This window comes from Orcinus orca, chromosome 5 (genome assembly GCF_937001465.1).
Source record: "Orcinus orca chromosome 5, mOrcOrc1.1, whole genome shotgun sequence".
NCBI classification, from domain to species: Eukaryota; Metazoa; Chordata; class Mammalia; order Artiodactyla; family Delphinidae; genus Orcinus; species Orcinus orca.
The window spans coordinates 75,726,686-75,745,887 of NC_064563.1; the positions used below are offsets into that span (position 1 = coordinate 75,726,686).

The 19,202-nt window shown below is 46.3% G+C and overlaps 1 long non-coding RNA gene across 2 annotated transcripts in view; it reads left to right on the top strand.

The window, feature by feature from the left end:
- Positions 1-516: 516 nt before the first annotated feature.
- Positions 517-19,202, top strand: part of LOC117196198 (uncharacterized) — an 84,455-nt gene continuing 65,769 nt past the window's right edge. For both annotated transcript variants that reach the window (XR_007477633.1, XR_004476274.2), the window contains exons 1-2: positions 517-659; positions 4,526-4,600. This is a non-coding gene — a long non-coding RNA (uncharacterized LOC117196198). The remainder of the gene's footprint in view (positions 660-4,525; positions 4,601-19,202) is intronic.

Consider the following 19,202-nt stretch of genomic DNA (forward strand, 5'->3'; position numbering starts at 1 on the left):
CACAATGGCCACGCAAGCTTGTTGACATATTGGAATTCTGCATTCATGCAAGTCAGGCTTCGGCCTTCCATCCACCATCTGTGCCGGGTATTAATTAAAACAGTGGGTGAGGAGAGACTGTTTAATCGTCTGGGGGAGGGGTGGGGCTTATTTTTCAAAGGGATAGGGTTGCAGCTTGCAGGTTGAGCTAGTTTGCTTTTCAGAGTTCCAAATGGGCATTTGCAGTGCACCACTGTGCCCAGTGCCTTCTGCTGGCTTCCTGAGCACTGCTGAACACTAAGGTGTGTGTGCAGGTGTGCGTGATCGCGTACATGGGACCTGCACGTGCACGAGTGCTTGTGTGCTCGTGTGTGCGGTGCATTTGCACGTCTGCGTCAGGTCCCAGCACCAGAGCAGCCACGCCCTCAGCCGATGCACTTGGCGGCCAAACAGGTTCCAGCTGCTCTTTGTTGCACTTAAAACACCGGAGAAGCTGCACTGCTCGCATGGATCACTTGAGACTGCAAGAGAGAAAGACTTGGTATTTGCGCTGACGTCCTTGTGGTGATTAATACTAGGACTCTGTGATTTGCCTCGTGAGAACCTAATCCGGAGGCTGGGAATACTTCATTGCGATTGTCGCCAGCTCCTCCGCGAAGGGCTCAGGTCACTCTTCCCCGGTGAGTTATTTCGTTATTTGTCTCATTCTGAGCCGCAGCTCAGGATCATGGAAGGCGGGGCGACTCCCTGGAGGAGGATTTTACATGAAACGTGATGAAATGGAGCCGCCCTCACCCCGGAACTGTACAAGACACCGGGGCCCTAAAGGCAGGAGCCCAGGCCTGGTCACTGTGAACTCTGGGGTCTGGGCCCTGACCCACCATGTGATTGAAAACTTAACCCCACCTCCACCCCTCCCAGCCTGTCTTGGGAACTGTTTTCTCATTTGCAAGATGAAGGGGTTGACTTGTGTCCTTTCTAAGGTCCCTCTATCTACCAGGCTCTAGGGCTGGTCCACAAAATGGAAGTAGTCTGCTTTTTTTGGTGGGAATCACAGACTCCTAAAACTGTTAGAGCTGGAAAGGACCTTAGCCCAACTCCTAGTCCAACCCCACAATTCCTGGAAGTCAGCAACTTGTCAGAGCAAATCAAGGCAGAGTAGACAGAATTACCTACTTTGGGATAGACTAGGACCATCCTGGCCCCTTGATGCTCTCTTGAATGCATTTCTTTTCCGAGAGGTGACAGCTCACATCCCCTCAGCTTTGGTCAGGTCTCGGCTAAGGCCTCAGCCCTTTCCCAGACTCTCATTCCCTCTTTGAGTCCCCTCCCCCCAGCACCAGGTGTACTTTCTCATCATAGCATCTGAAATCCTGGGGGGTCTTGTTTCACCAAGCGTGGTCCTCAGCCGTAGCAGGATCACCTGGGAGCCTGATGGAAAGGCAGACCATCAGGCCCAATTTGGATCTTTTAACTAGATCCCCAGGTGATTCACTGGCACGTTAAGCTTGAGAGCTGCTGTCTTAGGGACGTCTAATCCGTTCTGTGTCTATTCTGTTCACTGGTCTGTCTCCCCAAATAGTGAATAATTTAAGGATAGGGTCCGTGGCTCCTTCATTTTTGCATCCTGGGGCTAAGAACGCTCCCTGATGCAAAATAGGTTTTCAACAGTATTGAAGAAATAAATGATTGAAGTGAGCCTGTGCAGGCTTTTTGAAGGCAGTGAACTTGGCACCGAATCTGAAAGGGAAGACCTGGCACGGATGGACATAAAAAAGTGGGGATCTGGGAACTAGGCCCCCTGTCCAGAGACAGGGGTTTAAGGATTGGCCTGGCTGGAAGGGAGGGTACGGCATGAAAAAGCATGAGAGGAGGTAGTGTGGGGGAAGGATGTCAAGGAGTTGAAAGACAGACAGCTAGATCAGGATGTTTGGGACAGATCTATCTACCCGTCTCACATCTACCTCCTCCAATCTCATTTCCTATTGTTCAATTAACTTTCAACCCAGATGAGCATAATGGTTAGAAATGAGGCCGTGGGCCAGAGGGACTGGGTTCAAAGCCCAGATTCACCACAAAAGGAATGCTGTGTAATCTTAGGCAAATCACTGAACCTCTCTATGCATCAGTTTTCTCATCTGTCAAATGGGGACCACATTCAATTAAAAAAACAAGTTCAAAAAAATTTTTTTTAACAAAACAAAATGAGGATCACAGAAGTACCTTCCTCAGAGTGTCCCTGTGAAGATCGAATGAGATGATACAATGCATTGGCACAGTGCCTGGCATGAAGAAAAGGCTCGATGGAGATGAGATGATTCTAAGTAAAAGAATAAACTCTAAGCACCAGCTTGCTTGTCCAGCTTGAGAGTTTGGTACCAAGCTCTCTAAACCTGCAGGCTCTAAACCTTGCTCTTGCAACAAAGGCTACCATCTTCCCTCCCACTGGCCCTCTAGGCCCACTCAGACACTCTTCTTTCCCTGAGAGCCTCAGATTTGTATTTCTCAGGAGGGTTTTTCCTCTAGGCTCCAGGAGTCCTCACTTCCCAGAGGAGAAGACTGTACTATCCACTCACCTCTTTTGATTGTAGGGCAGGAGTGATTTTTGACTGAGGGGCAGTTCATGGCATGGCTTTGCCCAGGCCACAAAGCCCAGTCGATGGCTCCCAGACCCTGACACCCAAATGCATTGCCTTTATATTGGCAACTGACAAGAAGTCTGGAACACGTTTGATTCACTGGAGTAGGGAAAGCCTGGCAGCACCAGAGAGGGGTTTTCCTAGCTGCCTCCCATTATGTCCAAGATTCTGAAGCAGGGCCACCCACCTACAGTCCTGCAGCTGGTACACACTGGAGTCTGTGTGAGTGGCACCCTCCCACCCAGAGTTGAGCAGTGCACAACTTGAGCAGCTGTACACAGTGTTCCGCTCCCCGAGCCCCACGGCAATTCATATCGTGTTCTTTGTGAATAATTTAAGAGCCTTAGGAATAGCTGTGCAAGTGTTGGGCATGGGCAGTTCAAAGTGGTCCCAGATCTGTTCTTTTGAAACAGTCCCTGCCATTTTAAGTGATATTCTGGGAAAAAGCGTATCGATCTCCATCCCAGGCACCTAGGAGAGGGGAGAGCTGGGGTAAAGGACACAGCACGAGACATTCTAAACTGTGCACTCAGCTTGTTCCTTTCTGGGGCCCTGCCCCTGGGCTTCAGATTGCAGGTGGGTCTGCCATCAGCCGAGCACAGGGGTTACATTCTCTGAGATGCTTTGTTCGGAGGTGTGAGCGTGAGGGCTGAGAAGAAAGCCCAATGCTGAAGACAGCTGCAAACCACTCCATCAGCGCCAGCCAATGGCTTTGGTACCATTTGTCCCAAATAACCTGACAAATGTGCCCTGCGCCTTCCCAGAGTCTTCTCCAAGATAATGACCTCCTCACTCTCCTTGTCTAATGAGGCTCTTCTCACAGTTGAATCTGTATGGCGATGGAGAAATGGTGGCCCATTTATTCTTAATGTTACTGAAAAATACCAGTAATTATACAATGACTGCAGAAAAATCACATCTAAGTAAATGAAGAGAGGAATGATTTTTATTACATTTCCCCAGTGAATATGTAATTACTGGCTATAGAAGTACCTTCCCGACTCACAAAATGACCACCTTTTGTCCTTGTGAAAAGAGATGAGATGTGTGCTCATTTGTGCAGGCCAGGTAGCCTGAGATATTTGGGATAAACTACCCTCCTTATTCCTCCCAAATTACACTGCTCCAGCCTGAGTCAGCTGGTAGGATGAGCCCCGTCCCCTTATGCCTGGAGACTTGCACCTGGGGATGAGGGGTGGGGGCAGGGAAGAGTCTAGGTATAAGGGTCACCTCTGTACCTCTGCACACACACCCACCCATCTTGGGGAGAAGCCTCCCATCCTTCCAGGCCAGAGCCAACGCTACCTCCTCTATGGAGCCTTCCTGATGGCCCAAACTGTGCTCTGATTCGTTTCTAAAAGGAAGGAGAGGGATCCAGTGTGTCAGGAACTGCTGTTTGCCTCTTCCTCCTGGGCAGACAGCTGGATTACTCCCCCTTGTAATAATCAGGTGTGGCCTGGTAACTGAGTCCTGGCCAGTGGAATGAGGGAGGAAGAGGTGAGAGCCACCGCCAAGCCTGACACATACCGATGTCCCGTGTGCGGTATTTGCTCTCGTCCCCTCCCCGCTCAGAGGCCTCTGAGCAGTGAGGAGAGGAGGACACTGGGACCCTGAATGAGTGTGTGGAACCGAGGGCCCCACCCCGCCTTAGACTGTGCCATGAGTTACAATTTTGTTCCGTAAGAAATAAACTTGTATCGTGTTAAAGCCACTGAATTTGGGGGTAGGTCACTTGTTACAGCAGCGAGGCTCTCCTAACTGATAGAAGCAGAGATCTGAGGCCCCTGGTAAGTCCAGTTCCCCACGGAGGCTGCCTCTCTGAGGTCCAGCTGTAGCTGAAACCAGTAAATTGCCAAAAACCCTCTTCCTAATTTCCCACTTGTGATACCTCTTTCAATTTCTCCCAGCCTGGCGCCCTCTACCTGCTCCTCACTGGGTCCGGACTCCCTCACACTCAGGTCTTGGTGACTCCATGGCCCCAGGTAAGCTCACATTTTCAAAGAAGTTGCTAGACAGGGCGATGTTTAACTCAAAGGCAGAAAGCGCTGAGTGTGGAATCTCAGGGCTGTGAGACCATTCGTTGAAGGTGATAATTTAGGGAAATGGGTCATTCCAAGCCCTCTCCAGTCACCCCAGACTCAGGCTCAAGGGGGTCAGACTAAAAGACCTCTTCTAAGAGCCCCTTCTGCCCCCAAGACACCCTGCATCTTGTCGCCAGTTACTCCCATGCCGCGTCCTCTTCCAGCCCCCTTTGCTCCTGTGCATTCCCAGGCCAAGGCTCCTCCAAGCCTCTGTCATCTGGTAGCACTGGTCTTGTGTGACATGAGGCTCAGTCGAGCTTTGGGAGGCAAACAACACTGCCCAAGCCACCAGAGGAGCCATGGCTGGTCACCGGACTCCACGCTAAGGCCCTTCATGGGTCAGTGTCCTGTCCCTGCCCTGAGGGGGCTTTGCCCAGGCCTCCTGGGTGCACTGACAAATGCATTGCCCATGGGGTGGGGGGCATCCTCTCCTGAAGCTTTACCTGCTGCTCGTTCTCCGAGGAGCAGAGCACCTAATCCAACCCAACCCTCGCCAAAACAGCTTCAGCCTCCAGATGAGGACAGTGGGAGAAAAACTATATGAATAACTTTTAGGTTTGTACAGTACTGTGCGGTTCCCGGAGTATTTTCATTAAAGACACAAGAGTGCCATGTTTCAGAGCAAATGTTCTGGAGTCAGACAGATCTGTGTTAAATCCCAGCCCCACCACTTGACCTTCAGCAGCTTCCATTACTGTTCAGAACCTTGTTTCCGTCATCTGCATCATGGGCATAATAACTGTACCTCCATCGTGAGAGCCGTGTGGGGATTCAATGATTTCATGTATCTAAGGGGCTTAGACCGATACTGGGTGCACAGTAAACACCATATTCATGTCTGCAGTTAGGATTGTTCACCTACCCATTCCTCTGTCTACTATTTGTTTTGATTTTCAACCGTCCTGAAAGACTGGCAGAAGGACTATCCCATTTTGCAGTGAAGAAAACTAGGCTCAGAGCAATTGTATGACTGTCCAAGGTCATGGACCCAGGCATTGGCTGAGGTCGGATGAGAGGCTGGTCTCGACCCTGAGACCAGTGCCTTTGCCCTTGCCCCTCGCTGCCGCCGTGTGAGTGTTGGGGTGTTTTTAGATCCCCTGGTCTGAGAAGGGCCCCTCTTCTTCTCTAGCAGGACGTGAGGCTCTGGAGCGCAGGAATCTTGTCCTCCATGTCTCAGGACCTCCCTGCCTCCTCTGGGGGCAGAGGACTGGGCTGCCGGCTCAGTCTATGGGACAATTTGGTAGCTTCGTGCTGGCCCCAGCGCTCTCATTTGTCTCTGCCTGGGAGACCCCAGACATCCTGAGCTTCCACCTCCCTGTCTCTTGCTGCATGTCTCCTGAGGGCCAAAGGCCCGGGAGGGTGATGTGCAGCCTACAGGCTCTGCCTACCCACCTCCCAGCGGGGAGCAGTGCACAGTCTGAAGCACGATGCTGCCCAGGACAGCACAGAGCAAGGAGGCTTCTGCCAGCTCCCAGCATGGCAAGGACCACTAGGACTCCCCGGGCAAGAAGCAGGCCCCCTTCCTGGCCAGATTTGGGGCCCATCACCTTCTCTCACGTTTGAATCAGCCAGACAGGACTGGTCCCGAAATCACTGGATGGAGCGCTCCAGCTCTGTGCTACCGGCCCACGTAGGAGGGGCTTGGGGACTGCGAACACATCCGCCTACAGACCATCCTGTGGTCTGGTCTAAGGCCACGGCCACCCAGATGGCCTCTTTCTCCCCACCTCTCCCTGACATTCTGTTTCCGAGGTCATCATGATGTCTCCAGTTTCACTTACCCTTTTGTTATTAGCCTTTTGTTATTAAGGACGAGTAAAAGAAGCAAAAATACACAAAGGATGGTTTGGGCAGCTCTAAATAGTTCTGACCCACATCCAACCATCAGTTCCCTCAAAGCATTTGTGAAAGGATCATAGAATCTCAGAGTCGCTTGTGAAAAACCTAAAAAAATAACAAAGAAGTTAACTTTCCCCTCATCTATCATTTGCCTATGATCTAACATTCAGGTCTAAAACTTCGACTGCTAAAACTTCGCTTCTGAAAAATCTGTTGCTCCACGGACATTTCCTTCGTAACACTTGACATATCTGGCTAATTGACTCTAAAAATCAGATGCTAAAAATTAGATAGGAAAAGAGAGGAACCACAGGAACCAAAGCAATTTTGGAAAAGAGCAAAGTTGGAGGATGTACACCCCCTGCCTTCAAGACTTCCTGTAGCAGATGACAGTGTGGTATTAATGAAAGGAGAGAGACTCAGATCAACGGGCAGAATAGAGAAACCAGAAATAGACCCACACGTGTACCATCGTTGAATTTCGTCAAGGGCACCAAGGCAATTCATAACACTTAACCACTATCGTGGTTTAAAATGATGTGTCTGCGTTTTAGTTAACGCCCTTCTCCCCTCCTAGGCTGTATGCCCAGGCAGGAGAAAGACTGTCTTGCTTGTTCGTATCTATGTCCTCAACACTTAACACAATTCGAGTGGCGCAAACTCGAAGCACAGCAAATATGTTCTGAAGGAAAGACCGGAGAAGGCCGGCAGGAGAGCAGGCTTGATACTTTGGGCATGAATGGGATCTTTCTTCAAACTCAGACTTCTGTCAACACCCATATAGCTATTCTTTTTTCTTCACATTTACAAGATATTGCATAATTCTTCATTCATTTTACAGCTCTCTTTACTTCAAAAATGCGGGGTTTTTTTCAGTTACAAAGACATGAATACCGAAAGCAAGCAAGCCTTTGTACCATCTGCTCTGGCAGGAAGGGGTGCATTGTTAAGATGGCAAACCTTCACTTCAGCTCCACAATTTAATCAGCCCCAAGGAGCCCCTTGCAACTCCTTCTATCAGCTCATTGTGGTCTGGGTGAAGACATCTTCTGTCTTTTGTAAGGACATTTGTTATTGATTTACAGTTTACCCAGATAATTTAGGATGACATCATTTCAAGAGCCTCAATTTAATTACAACTGTAAAGACTCTTTTTCCACATCAGGTCACATTGACAGGTTCTAGGGATTAGGATGTGGACATACCTCTTCAGAGGTCACCATTCAACCCACCGTACGCATGCAGCACCAAACTCACATCCGGGACCAGCAGCTCGTAACTGTGAGCCGGGCTGCTGTCTAGGTGTCAGTTAGCTAACACTTGTCTTCCACCAGGCGTGCTTCACAAACATCAAATCATTTAATCCTCGAAGAGATCTGGGAGTAAGTATTATTATCCTATTTTATGTAAGTGGAGCTTGAGCTGCAGGAAGTTTGAGTGAGGTCTCAGGAACACGCAACCCCTAGGAATTAGAGCTGGGACTTAAAACCAGGCCAGTGAGGCAGAAGACCAGAGGTTTTCATCCACTTTTAGCAAAAGGAGGGTTTTATATGTTCAAGGAGAAAGCTGGGGCACTCAGCCTGCAGCTACAGAAAACTTGGGGGCAATACTTCTCGTCCCTTCTCACTACCTCCTGCCAACCCCCATTGGGGTTCACCTGTGCCAACACCCCTGCACGGAGGAAAGACCCTGGGCTGGGCCTATGCCACTCCCATCTGCTCCCCACTGCCCTGTCGGAAGTGAGGTCTCACACAGGCTCTGATGGCGGGCCTCTGGTAATGCTCCTCCAAAGAAAGAAGAAATGAGTGAATGGCAGCCATACCACTGGAGGAGTGACCGGCACAAGGAAGAATTTTCTAGCAATTTGCATTGCCCTCCAATGGCCTCACAGTGACCTCTCCCTGGAGATGTTCAAGCAGTGTCCAGATGACCACCTGTCAGGGGATACTGTCAGGGGCCTTGGCCCTCCCAGATGTGGCACTAGAGGACCACTGAAGGTCCAGCAGCCATAAGGCCTCTTATCATGTGGAAGAGGACACGAGCTATATCCGAAGCACTGCCTTCCTTCTCCAGGACCTGGGTGGCTCTCACTGACAGATGACACAGAAGGGAACCAGACACAGAGGAACACACACCGTACGTGTGATGGTTCAGATCCTCTAAAAACCAGATACCAGCTTGAGTTTACACATACAAGAGATTTATGGGAGAATGGCTGTGAAGGATAAAAGGGAGAGAGCCAGGGATGGGGGAAGACCCTTTAGACCACAATGCAGGCCTGACCTGGGTAGGAGAGAGCCCTTGACCTTCAGGAGACATGTAGCAAGAGACAGGGAAGTGGGCTGCCCCCAGCCAATGACGAAGCCAACGGAAGGATCAGCATGGCCTCTTTCTTGTGATGAGGGACTCTACCAACAGGTAATTACTCAAGGATGCTCCACTGGGGGTCTGACACCCCTCCTCCCCAAATTCCCCCCCTCTCACCTCCCCTTCCAGGACAGGGCTGGGCTGCCTAGAGCTGCTGTGCCAGCCGCCAGTTCCCAACAGCAGCCCGTCCGGGTGGGTGCTCTTCACGCTGGGGCACAGCGGGGTGGCTTCCCCTGGCCCTGGTTCACTGCACTCACTCTTGACATCGCAGCTCCAGTCCTCCTCCCCTGACCCTGGCTGGCTGATCCGGAGCTCCATTTCCCTTCAGAGGGAGGAAAGCGTGGGGGGGAGGGAGAGCTGGGGCCCAGCCATCTGGGCTGTGCACTGTGAGCCTCGCCTGTCAGCCGAGGAGACAGGCAAGAGCTTGGCCTGGAGCCTGACACCAGAGCAAGCCAGGCAGCTGCAGAGCCAAACTCCCCCCTGCACAGTTTAGGAGCATCAAGCGCCCCATTTCACAGGCCGAACAAGACAGCCTCCTCTCTCCACCATTCCGTAGCGTTCCCGGAGCCCGCCTGCCCCTGAGATAAGGGACCCTGGGAAATCAAGACAGCAGAGTGTGCCACCCTGAGCACCTACTGCGGGTCAGGCCCTGCTGTTTAGCAAATGTTCGTGGAGCCCCTGCTGTGTGCCAAGGAAGGAGAAAACACAGGCCCTCCTGTGTTGGGAGGTAATTGCTCAACACAGGAGCTCAGGTACCTGGCACCCGCCTCGGGCCCTGTGTTTACCACGGGCAACACAGAGGGGAAGCAGGCACATCGTCCCTGTGCTCAGACAGCTTGGCAGATCCAGGCGCTTGCCTTTAATACAGGAGGGTCAGGAGATGTCTGAGGGGTTCTGAGGAGGGAGAGACAGGAGCAGAGGAAGAGCTCAGGCTGAAAGGAGAGCTGAGCTGAATCAGCGGCCAAAGAAGTAAAGCTGACCCCTGCTCTCAGAGCAAATGTTCTGGAGAAGGGCTTCTCTCTCCCCAGGGCGGGTGGCCCTGGCTCTGCATTCTAGGTCCCTCCCCCGTTTGCACAGCCTTGAAGAAGCAGAAGGGGCAGCATATATGTCCCCCAGCTGGGGCTTAACCTACTCTAAGGCTGGTAAGCACATGGGCATGTCAGAAACTACCCATCTCTCCAAAACTCAGGGGTCAGGCAGGATCACAGATCAAAGCCCCTACTTCTGAGCCTTGGTTCTTTTCTCAGAATACTCCCAATTTCAGCCAGATTTACACAGTGAAGAATTGCCACAGGTCCAGGCCAGGGACAATGCAGATGACCCTACTATAATGACTGTGGGGTTATTTGATCTCCCTATCTTTATAGGATAGATAGGTCGAAGCATTGTTAAATACCATTAACTATTCTTACGAGCTGGTAAACATGGGTGGTTACATGCAAGGCTGCCTCCAGAAGCCAAGTTATTACTTGACCCCCTGTATCTGTCCTCCTTGGATGTTTCAGTCTCCCTCATCTGGAGCACCTGGCCGTAGCAGGCTAAGCATCTCAGACAGCTTTACATTTGCAACATGGGAATCTAGCTTTCTGCTACTGGGGACTGCAGTATCTACAGTGACTCAGATCATTTTCACAGCTTTTAAATATTTTCTCCCAGATCACCCAAAGTATGTGATAGGAAACGACGCAGTGTTAAATTGGTCCAATATCTCACACCAGATGTTTCAACAAGAAAAGAAATATACTTAAGAAAATATAGGGAGAACACACGGTTTGCTTTGCCAAATGGAAACTGTTCCTCCCCCAAGGTTCCCTCAGCATCTTTCGGGGCAGGGAAGGCTTTGTGAGAAACTGTTACTTCTCCAGGAGGTGAGAGCCCTGGCTTCAGATAGGATCTCTGGCAGGAAATGAATGGAGCATTTCATAAATGTATTTTTTCACTCAGCACTGCTCAGAAGGTACAGAGCCAATCTAACCAGGACTGTGCTATGCCTCCAATTATAGGTTACATCAGGCCTCAGTGCCCAGCCTCGTCTCCTGATGGTATCTCACACCCAGCACTGTGATCACAGTGCAGTTTTATGTACTGTAATGTCCCCACCATGCTGCCCAGTGCTCAGGAGAGACTGCCTCTATGGAGCTGCCATACTTGGTATTTTTAAGGTTGACTTCAAGGGCCTAATAAAGGCCCCTTTGACCGGTCCAGATTGTGCTGACGTCTTTCTCTGAAGCTTTACTACACCTGAGTCTGCACCTAAAAATGCAGCTCCTAACCAGAGGCTGGAAGGGCTAGAACGGGCCATGGGGATCAAACAACCCCCCCTTCCCACTCCACTCCTCCATCGCCCATTCTCTGCTCAATAGCCCCAAGAAGAATTTTCCAGACTCTGAGCACCTGCATCAGTGGGTACTCGCGACCTCATGAGGGAGGGAGGTTGGTCCTCAGGCAGGTCTAACTGTGGGGAGTGGCTGCACAGTGTTAGGCCAAGACGTGTCCCCCTTTAATTTCCACTCATGGCTCATGGTTCCACCTCTGGCAGCCACACGATTCTAACCCTTCTTCCATCTGACAACTTCTCTGGGGCCCTGGCTAAAGAGCTCCTTTTCTTTCTATAATCCAGCCCTCCGCCAAATGCCACTGATTCTCCTCTAGTTACTTAGCTACCTTTTCTCATCAAGTGGACTCAGGCTCTGGCCTTTTCTTTACTTCCTTCATGTTCTGCCTGGCCTCCAACTCCCACGTCTTTCTCACTGTAAACCCCGTACAGGGTCAAGCACACAGTAAACGCCCACCATGCAGATGCCCGGCAAACTCAGCACCCTCTGCAGGAAGCCACGTCGAACGCTGGCTCATCTTCTTCTGAGGCCCTTTGAATGATGTAGGGCCAATTGAGAAGCAGGGTGAGACTATATCAAGTGCTCTGAAGGCCTCATAGCAAACACAAAGCCAGGCCAATCCTGAGCTCCGAAGTCCACGGTGGATAAATGAGACCCTCGTGCTAGCCCATAGCAGAGGTCCCCTTGGATCTGAGCCTCAGCAGGGACCCCCAGACATCAACAGTCAACGACCTGAGTGAGGCCTGTTTTCTTGCTGCAGCTTAGATGGTGAGGGATCTTCAGAATTGCTTAGAATTGAGGGGTTTTTTTGCAAATGAACGTTCACAAGAATATAAAACAACTCCAGCAAAGCTTCACAGGATGACACTCCGGCAGGAGGCCTAAGGCCCACAGCTGATCTCCCCCTCACCCCTCAGAGGTCCCTGAGAATCATTATTGGAACCCTGGGGTTCCACGGAACACAGTGTGAGAACCGACACTCCAGATCTTGCTCTGTAACTTGGAATTTGTGGAGGCCCTGCGAAACCACCAAACATTCATGTCTCACATCTCCTGCACCTATTAGAAGATAGGACAACTCAGACTCAGAGACCTCTGGGGTTGGAGAGAATCAGAGACATCTGGACAAACTCAACTTGACAGGGAAGGAAATCAAAAACCCCAGCTGGAGAAAGAACCCATGTAAGATGCAGAGTAAGTGGTAGCAGAGCAGGACAGCAGCCCAGGGTGGAGAAGGAAGAGGCGCCCTCACTGAATGAGAGATGGGAAAGCCCTGAAGCAGCGTTTTGGCCCTGGGAAAGTGACCACCAGAGACCTGCAATGTCCCTTCTGTGCTCTCTCTCAGGCTCCAGGGCCCCATGGTGCCCCTCAATGCCAATCACCTCCCTCCACGGTGCTCTGGCCAGGCCTGCCCTATGGACCACTGCTCTTCCCTGCCTCGTCCTGTCATCTGAGTCTACTCTGTTTCCATCCCTTTGGCATCCTCCTCTCCATAAGTTAAACTGATCCATGTTAAAAAGCCTGAGAGGCCTGTTAGCTCTCAAATAACAGACACAATTTTGGGGCAAATTTGTCTTTTCTTTGAATTATCTAATTCAATGGTATACATTTGTTCATAAAACCCTCTTATTATCTTTGTATCTGCAGCATCCACAATGATGGCCCCTTTTTCATTCTTGATGTGGGTTATTTGAGTTTTTTCTCATGTTTTCTTTAGTAGCCCTGCCATATGTTTGTCTATTTTATTATTTTCTGCAAAGGTCATGGTTTCTATTTCATTAATTTTTTTTCAGTTATAAAGATCTATTTTCCATTTTATTACATAAAATGCAGTATGCTATACACAATGTTTTGGACCCTGACAAATTGCTTTCCATATGTGGATATATAAATTTGCACTACACCAGCAATGTTTGAGAGTGGCTGTTTCCCTACATTGATCACAACAGAGCATATGATCAGTCTTTTGGGCTTTAGCCAGTCTGATAGTGTAACTGAGCAAGCAGGCTCATTACCCTCTGCCAAACAGAAAGACCAAACACATAAGCAGTGGTCTATTACAGAGAAAATAACTTATTGCAGGGCAGCCAAGCAAGGAGACTCAAATCTGTCACCCCAATCAGCTTTTGAATGGGGGTAAGGAATAGGAGGGTGTTGGGGCTAAGAAATGTTTGGTAGAAGGGTAAGGGAGAAATTTCAAGAGTCCTCTGTGCAGGTGCAAATGTCTTTTGTGTCTTTTCATTGGTTGCATGTGCAAATTTGAGGCCGGGGGGGGGGGGGTGTGTGTGTTGGGTTCAAAGTGTTGCATGTGGTGGATTTTCAGCCTGTGACATCCAAAGTTCATTGGTCAGTCTTTCCTGTCCTTCAATGCTCCTATGCGATGCTCAAAGGAAACTATCAGGAAGTTGTTTCCTTATTTTCAGTTTCCTTGGTATTCTGCAAAGCAGCTTAGAAATCTCAGTTAATCATTTCTTGCTAGTGGATGTGGAGTATGGTTTGACAGTCAACAAGCTGTTATTTTTCAAGATAGCTCAGAAGTCCCAGCCAGTCACCTCCTACTTCAACCCAGTGGAAGTGGGGCACAGTCTCAGTAGGTTTTTTAAAATGGCATTTCAATGTAGTTTTAAATTTTCTCTTATTAGTGAGGTTGCATAACTTTTAAAAATAAAAATTGTATATATTTAAAATGCACAACATGATGATTTAATATACATACATAGTGAAATTATTACTACAGTCAAGCTAGTCAACGTATCCTCTCCTCACAGTTACCATTTATGTGTGTGATGAGAATACCTGAAAATCTACTCTCCTAGCAAATTTCCAGTATTCAGTAGAGTATTACTAACTATAGTCATCATACTGTTAGATCTCCAGACTTATTCACCCTACATGACTGCAACTTTGTACCCTTTGACCAACATCTCTCTCTTTTCCCCTGCCTCCCTGATCCTGGTAATCACCATTCAACTCTCTGCTTCTATGTATTCAACTTTTCTAGTTTCTACGTAAAAGTGTTTTTTTTTCTTTCTGTATCTAGCTTATTTCATTTAGCATAAAGACTCCAAAGTTCACTCACGTTGTGGCAAATGGCAGGATACCCTTCTTTTTTAAGGCTGAATTTTATCTATATATATGTATGACATTTTCTTTGTCCATTCATCTGTTGACAGGTACTTAAGTGGTTTCTATATCTTAGCCATAATACTGCAGTGAGCTTGGGAGTGTAAACACCTCACAGGTACTGATTTCATTTCCTTTGGGTGTATAACCAGAAGAGGGATCATATGGACATTTAGTTTGCTTCCATGTCTTGGCTATCGTATATAGTGCTGCTATGAACACTGGGATGCATGTATCCTTTCAAACCATGGTTTTCTCTGGATATATGCCCAGGAGTGGTATTGCTGGATCAAAAGCTTTTGCACAGCAAAGGAAACCATAACAAAATGAAAATACAACCCGCAGAATGACAGAAAATATTTGCAAACAATGTGATGACAAGGAATTAACCTCCAAAACTTACAAACAGCTCATGCAGCTCAACATCAAAAAAAAAAAAACAACCCAATCAAAAAATGGGCAGAAGACCCAAATAGACATTTCTTCAAAGAAGATATACAGATGGCCAAGAGGCACATGAAAAAATGCTCAGCATCACTAATTATTAGAGAAATACAAATCAAAACTACAATGAGATATCACCTCACACCAGTCAAAATGGCCATCATCAAAAAGTCTACAAACAATAAATGCTGGAAAGATTGTGGAGAAAAGGAACCCTCCTACACTGTTGGTGGGAATCTAAATCAGTATGGCCACTATGGAGAACAGTATGGAGGTTCCTTAAAAAAACTAAAAATAGAGCTACCATATGATGTGATTTTAAAAGGAACTTTTTTTAACTTTCCCTTTCTGATATTTCATTGTTAGTGTAAAGAAATAGAACAATTTCTATATGTTAACCTTATATCCTGCTACCTTGCTGAATTTATCAGTTCTAGTAGTTTTTGTGTGGAGTCTTTAGGGTTTTCTCTATATAATATGTCATCTGCATATAATGACAATTTTACCTCTTCTCTTCCAATTTGTATACACTTATTTCTTTTTCTTGTCTGATTGCTGTGGCTAGGACTTCTAATACTATGTTGAACAGAAATGGTGAGAGTGGGCATCCTTGTCTTGTTCCAGATTTTAGCAGGATGGTTTTCTGCTTTTCACCATTGAGTATTATATTGTCTGTGAGTTTGTCATAAGTAGCTTTTATTATGTTGAGTCATGTTCCGTCTATACCCACTTTGGTAAAAGTTTTTATCATGCATGGATGTTGAATTTTGTCAAATGCTTTTTCAGCATCTATTGAGATGATCATGTGGTTTTTGTCTTTTCTTTTGTTGATGTGTTTTATCACATTGATTGATTTGTGTATGTTGAACCATCCTTGTGAAATTGAGGTGAATCCTATTTGGTCATGGTGTGCGATTTTTTTAATGCGTTGTATTTGGTTTGCTAATACTTTGTTGAGAATTTTTGCATCTATATTTATCAAAGATATTGACCTGTAATTTTCTTTTATGGTGGTATCTTTGTCTGGTTTTGGTATCAGGGTGATGGTGACTTCATAGAATGTCTTTGGGAGTGTTCCCTCCTCTTCAATCTTTTGGAAGAGTTTGAGAAGGATCAATAAAAGTTCTTCTTTGCATGCTTGTTAAAATTCCCCAGTGAAGCCAGCTAGTCCTGGACTTTTGTTTGCAAGAAGTTTTTTGTTTTTTTACAGATTGTACTTCACTTCTAGGTCTGTTCAAATGATCTATTTCTTCTTGATTAAGTTTTGGTGGGCTGTATGTTTCTAGAAACTTGTCCATTTCTTCTAGGTTGTCAAATTTGTTAGCATATAATTGTTCATAGTATCCTCTCTTGTTACTTCTCTTCTGTCATTTCTTACTTTGTTTACTTGGGTCCTCTCTCTTTTCTTCTTGGTAAACCTGGCTAGAGGTTTGTTGATTTTGTTTACCTGCTAGTGTTAGAGGGTCTCCTGCAGAGGCACGGGGTGGCTGTGTCTCACTGTGGGGACAACGATACTGGCAACAGAAGTTCTGGGAAGTACTCTTTGGTGTGAGCATTCCCAGAGTCCGCCATTAGCCCCACCAAAAACCCAGGTAGGCTCCAGTACTAGGTTGCCTCAGGCCAGACTTCATTAATTAATTTTTTACAATTTTATTTTAGTATAGTTGATTTACAATGTTGTGTTTCAGGTGTACAGCAAAGTGAATCAGTTATACATACACATATATCTACTCTTTTTTAGATTCTTTTCCCATATGGGCCATTACAGAGTATTGAGTAGAGTTCCCTGTGCTATACAGTAGGTCTTTATTAGTTATCTTTTTTTTTTTTTTGAAGTACACAGGCCTCTCACTGTTGTGGTCTCTCCCGTTGCGGAGCATAGGCTCCAGACGCGCAGGCTCAGTGGCCATGGCTCACGGGCCTAGCTGCTCCATGGCATGTGGGATCTTCCCGGACTGGGGCACAAACCTGTGTCCCCTGCATCGGCAGGCGGACTCTCAACCACTACGCCACAAGGGAAACCCCGAGTTATCTATTTTATATATATTGTGTGTAAATGTCAATCCCAGTCTCCCAGTTTTTTCCTACCCCTCCTTCCCCCCATGCTGACCATAAGTTTGTTTTCAACATCTGTGACTCTATTTCTGTTTTGTGAGTAAGTTCATTTGTACCATTTTTTTAGATTCCACGTATAAGCAATACCATATGATATTTGTCTTTCTCTGTCTGACTTACTTCACTCAGTATGACAAACTGTAGGCCCATCCATGTTGCTGCAGATGGCATTATTTTGTTCTTTTTTATGGCTGAGTAATATTCCATTGTATATATGTACCACATCTTCTTTATCCATTCCTCTGCCGATGGACATTTAGGTCACTTCCACGTCCTGGCTATTGTAAATAGTGCTCCAATGAACATTGGAGTGCATGTATCTTTTCAAATTATGGTTTTCCCCAGGTATATGCCCAGGAGTGGGATTGCTGGATCATATGGTAGCTCTATTTTTAGTTTTTTAGGGAAGCTCCATGCTGTTTTCCATAGTGGCTGCACCAAGTTACATTCCCACCAACAGTGTAAGAAGGTTCCCTTTTCTCCACACCCTCTCCAGCATTTATTATTTGTAGATTTTTTGATGATGGCATTCTGACCAGTGTGAGGTGATATGTAGTTTTGATTTGCATTTCTCTAATAATTAGTGATGTTGAACATCTTTTCATGTGTTTTTGGCCATCTGTATGTCTTCCTTGGAGAAATGTCTTATGCCCTTTTTTTTTAATTGTGTTGCTTGTTTGTTTGTTTTTGGTATTGGGCTGCATGAACTGTTTATATATTTTGGATATTAATCCTTTGTCCGTTGATTCATTTGTAAATATTTTCTCCCATTCTGAGAGTTGTCTTTTCATTTTGTTTATGGTTTCCTTTGCTGTGCAAAAGCTTTTAAGCTACATTTTTGTGTTTATTTTCATTACTGTAGGAGGTGGATCAAAAAAGATCTTGCTGCAATTTAAGTCAGAGAGTGTTCCACCTATGTTTTCCTCTAACAGTTTTATACTATCTGCCTTACATTTAGGTCTTTAATCCATTTTGAGTTTATTTTTGTATATGGTGTTAGGGAGTGTTCTAATTTCATTCTTTTACATGTAGCTGTCCAGGTTTCCCAGCACCATTTATTGAAGTGGTCTTTTCTCCATTGTACATTCTTGCCTCCTTTGTCATATATTAGGTGACCATAGGTGCATGAGTTTATCTCTGGGCTCTCTATCCTGTTCCAAAGATCTATATTTCTGTTTGTGTGCCAGTAGCATACTGTTTTTATTACTGTAGCTTTGTAGTATAGTTTGAAGTCAGGGAGCCTGATTCTTCCAGCTCCATTTTTCTTTCTCAAGATTGTTTTGGCTATCTGGGGTCTTTTGTGTTTCCATACAAATTGTGCAATTTTTTGTTCTAGTTCTATGAAAAATGCCATTTAGGGATTGAACTGAATCTGTAGATTGCTTTAGATAGTAGAGTCATTTTGACAATATTGATTCTTCCAATCCAAGAACATGGTATATCTCTCCATCTGTTTCTGTCATCTTTGCTTCCTTTCATCAGTATCTTATAGTTTTCTGAGTACAGGTCTTTTGCCTCCTTAAGTAGGTTTATTCCTAGGTATTTTACTCTTTTTGATGTGATGGTAAATGGGATTGTTTCCTCAGTTTCTCTTTCTGATCTTTCATTTTTAGTGCATAGGAATGCCAGAGATTTCTGTGTATTAATTTTGTATCCTGCATCTTTACCAAATTCATTGATGAGTTCTAATAGTTTTCTGGTAACATCATTAGGGTTTTCTATGTATAGTATCATGTCATCGGCAAACAGTGACAGTTTTACTTCTTCTTTTCCAGTTTGTATTCCTTTCATTTCTTTTCCTCCTGTGATTGCTGTGGCTAGGACTTCTAATTCTATGTTGAAAAAAAGTGACAAGAGTGGACATCCTTGTCTTGTTCCTGATCTTAGAGGAAATGCTTTCAGTTTTTTACCATTGAGAATGATGTTTGCTATGCGTTTGTTGTATATGGCCTTTACTATGTTGAGGTAAGTTCCCTCTATTCCCACTTTCTGGAGAGTTTTTATCAAAAATGGATGTTGAATTTTGTCAGAAGCTTCTCTGCCTCTGTTGAGATGATCATATGGTTTTTCAGTTTGTTAACATGGTGTATCACATTGATTGATTTGCATATATTAAAGAATCCTTGCATCTCTGGGATAAATCCCACTTGATCATGGTGTATGATCTTTTTAATGTGTTGTTGGATTTGGTTTGCTAGTATTTTGTTGAGGATTTTTGTGTCTATATTCATCAGTGAAATTGGCCTGTAATTTTCTTTTCTTGTAATATCTTTGTCTAG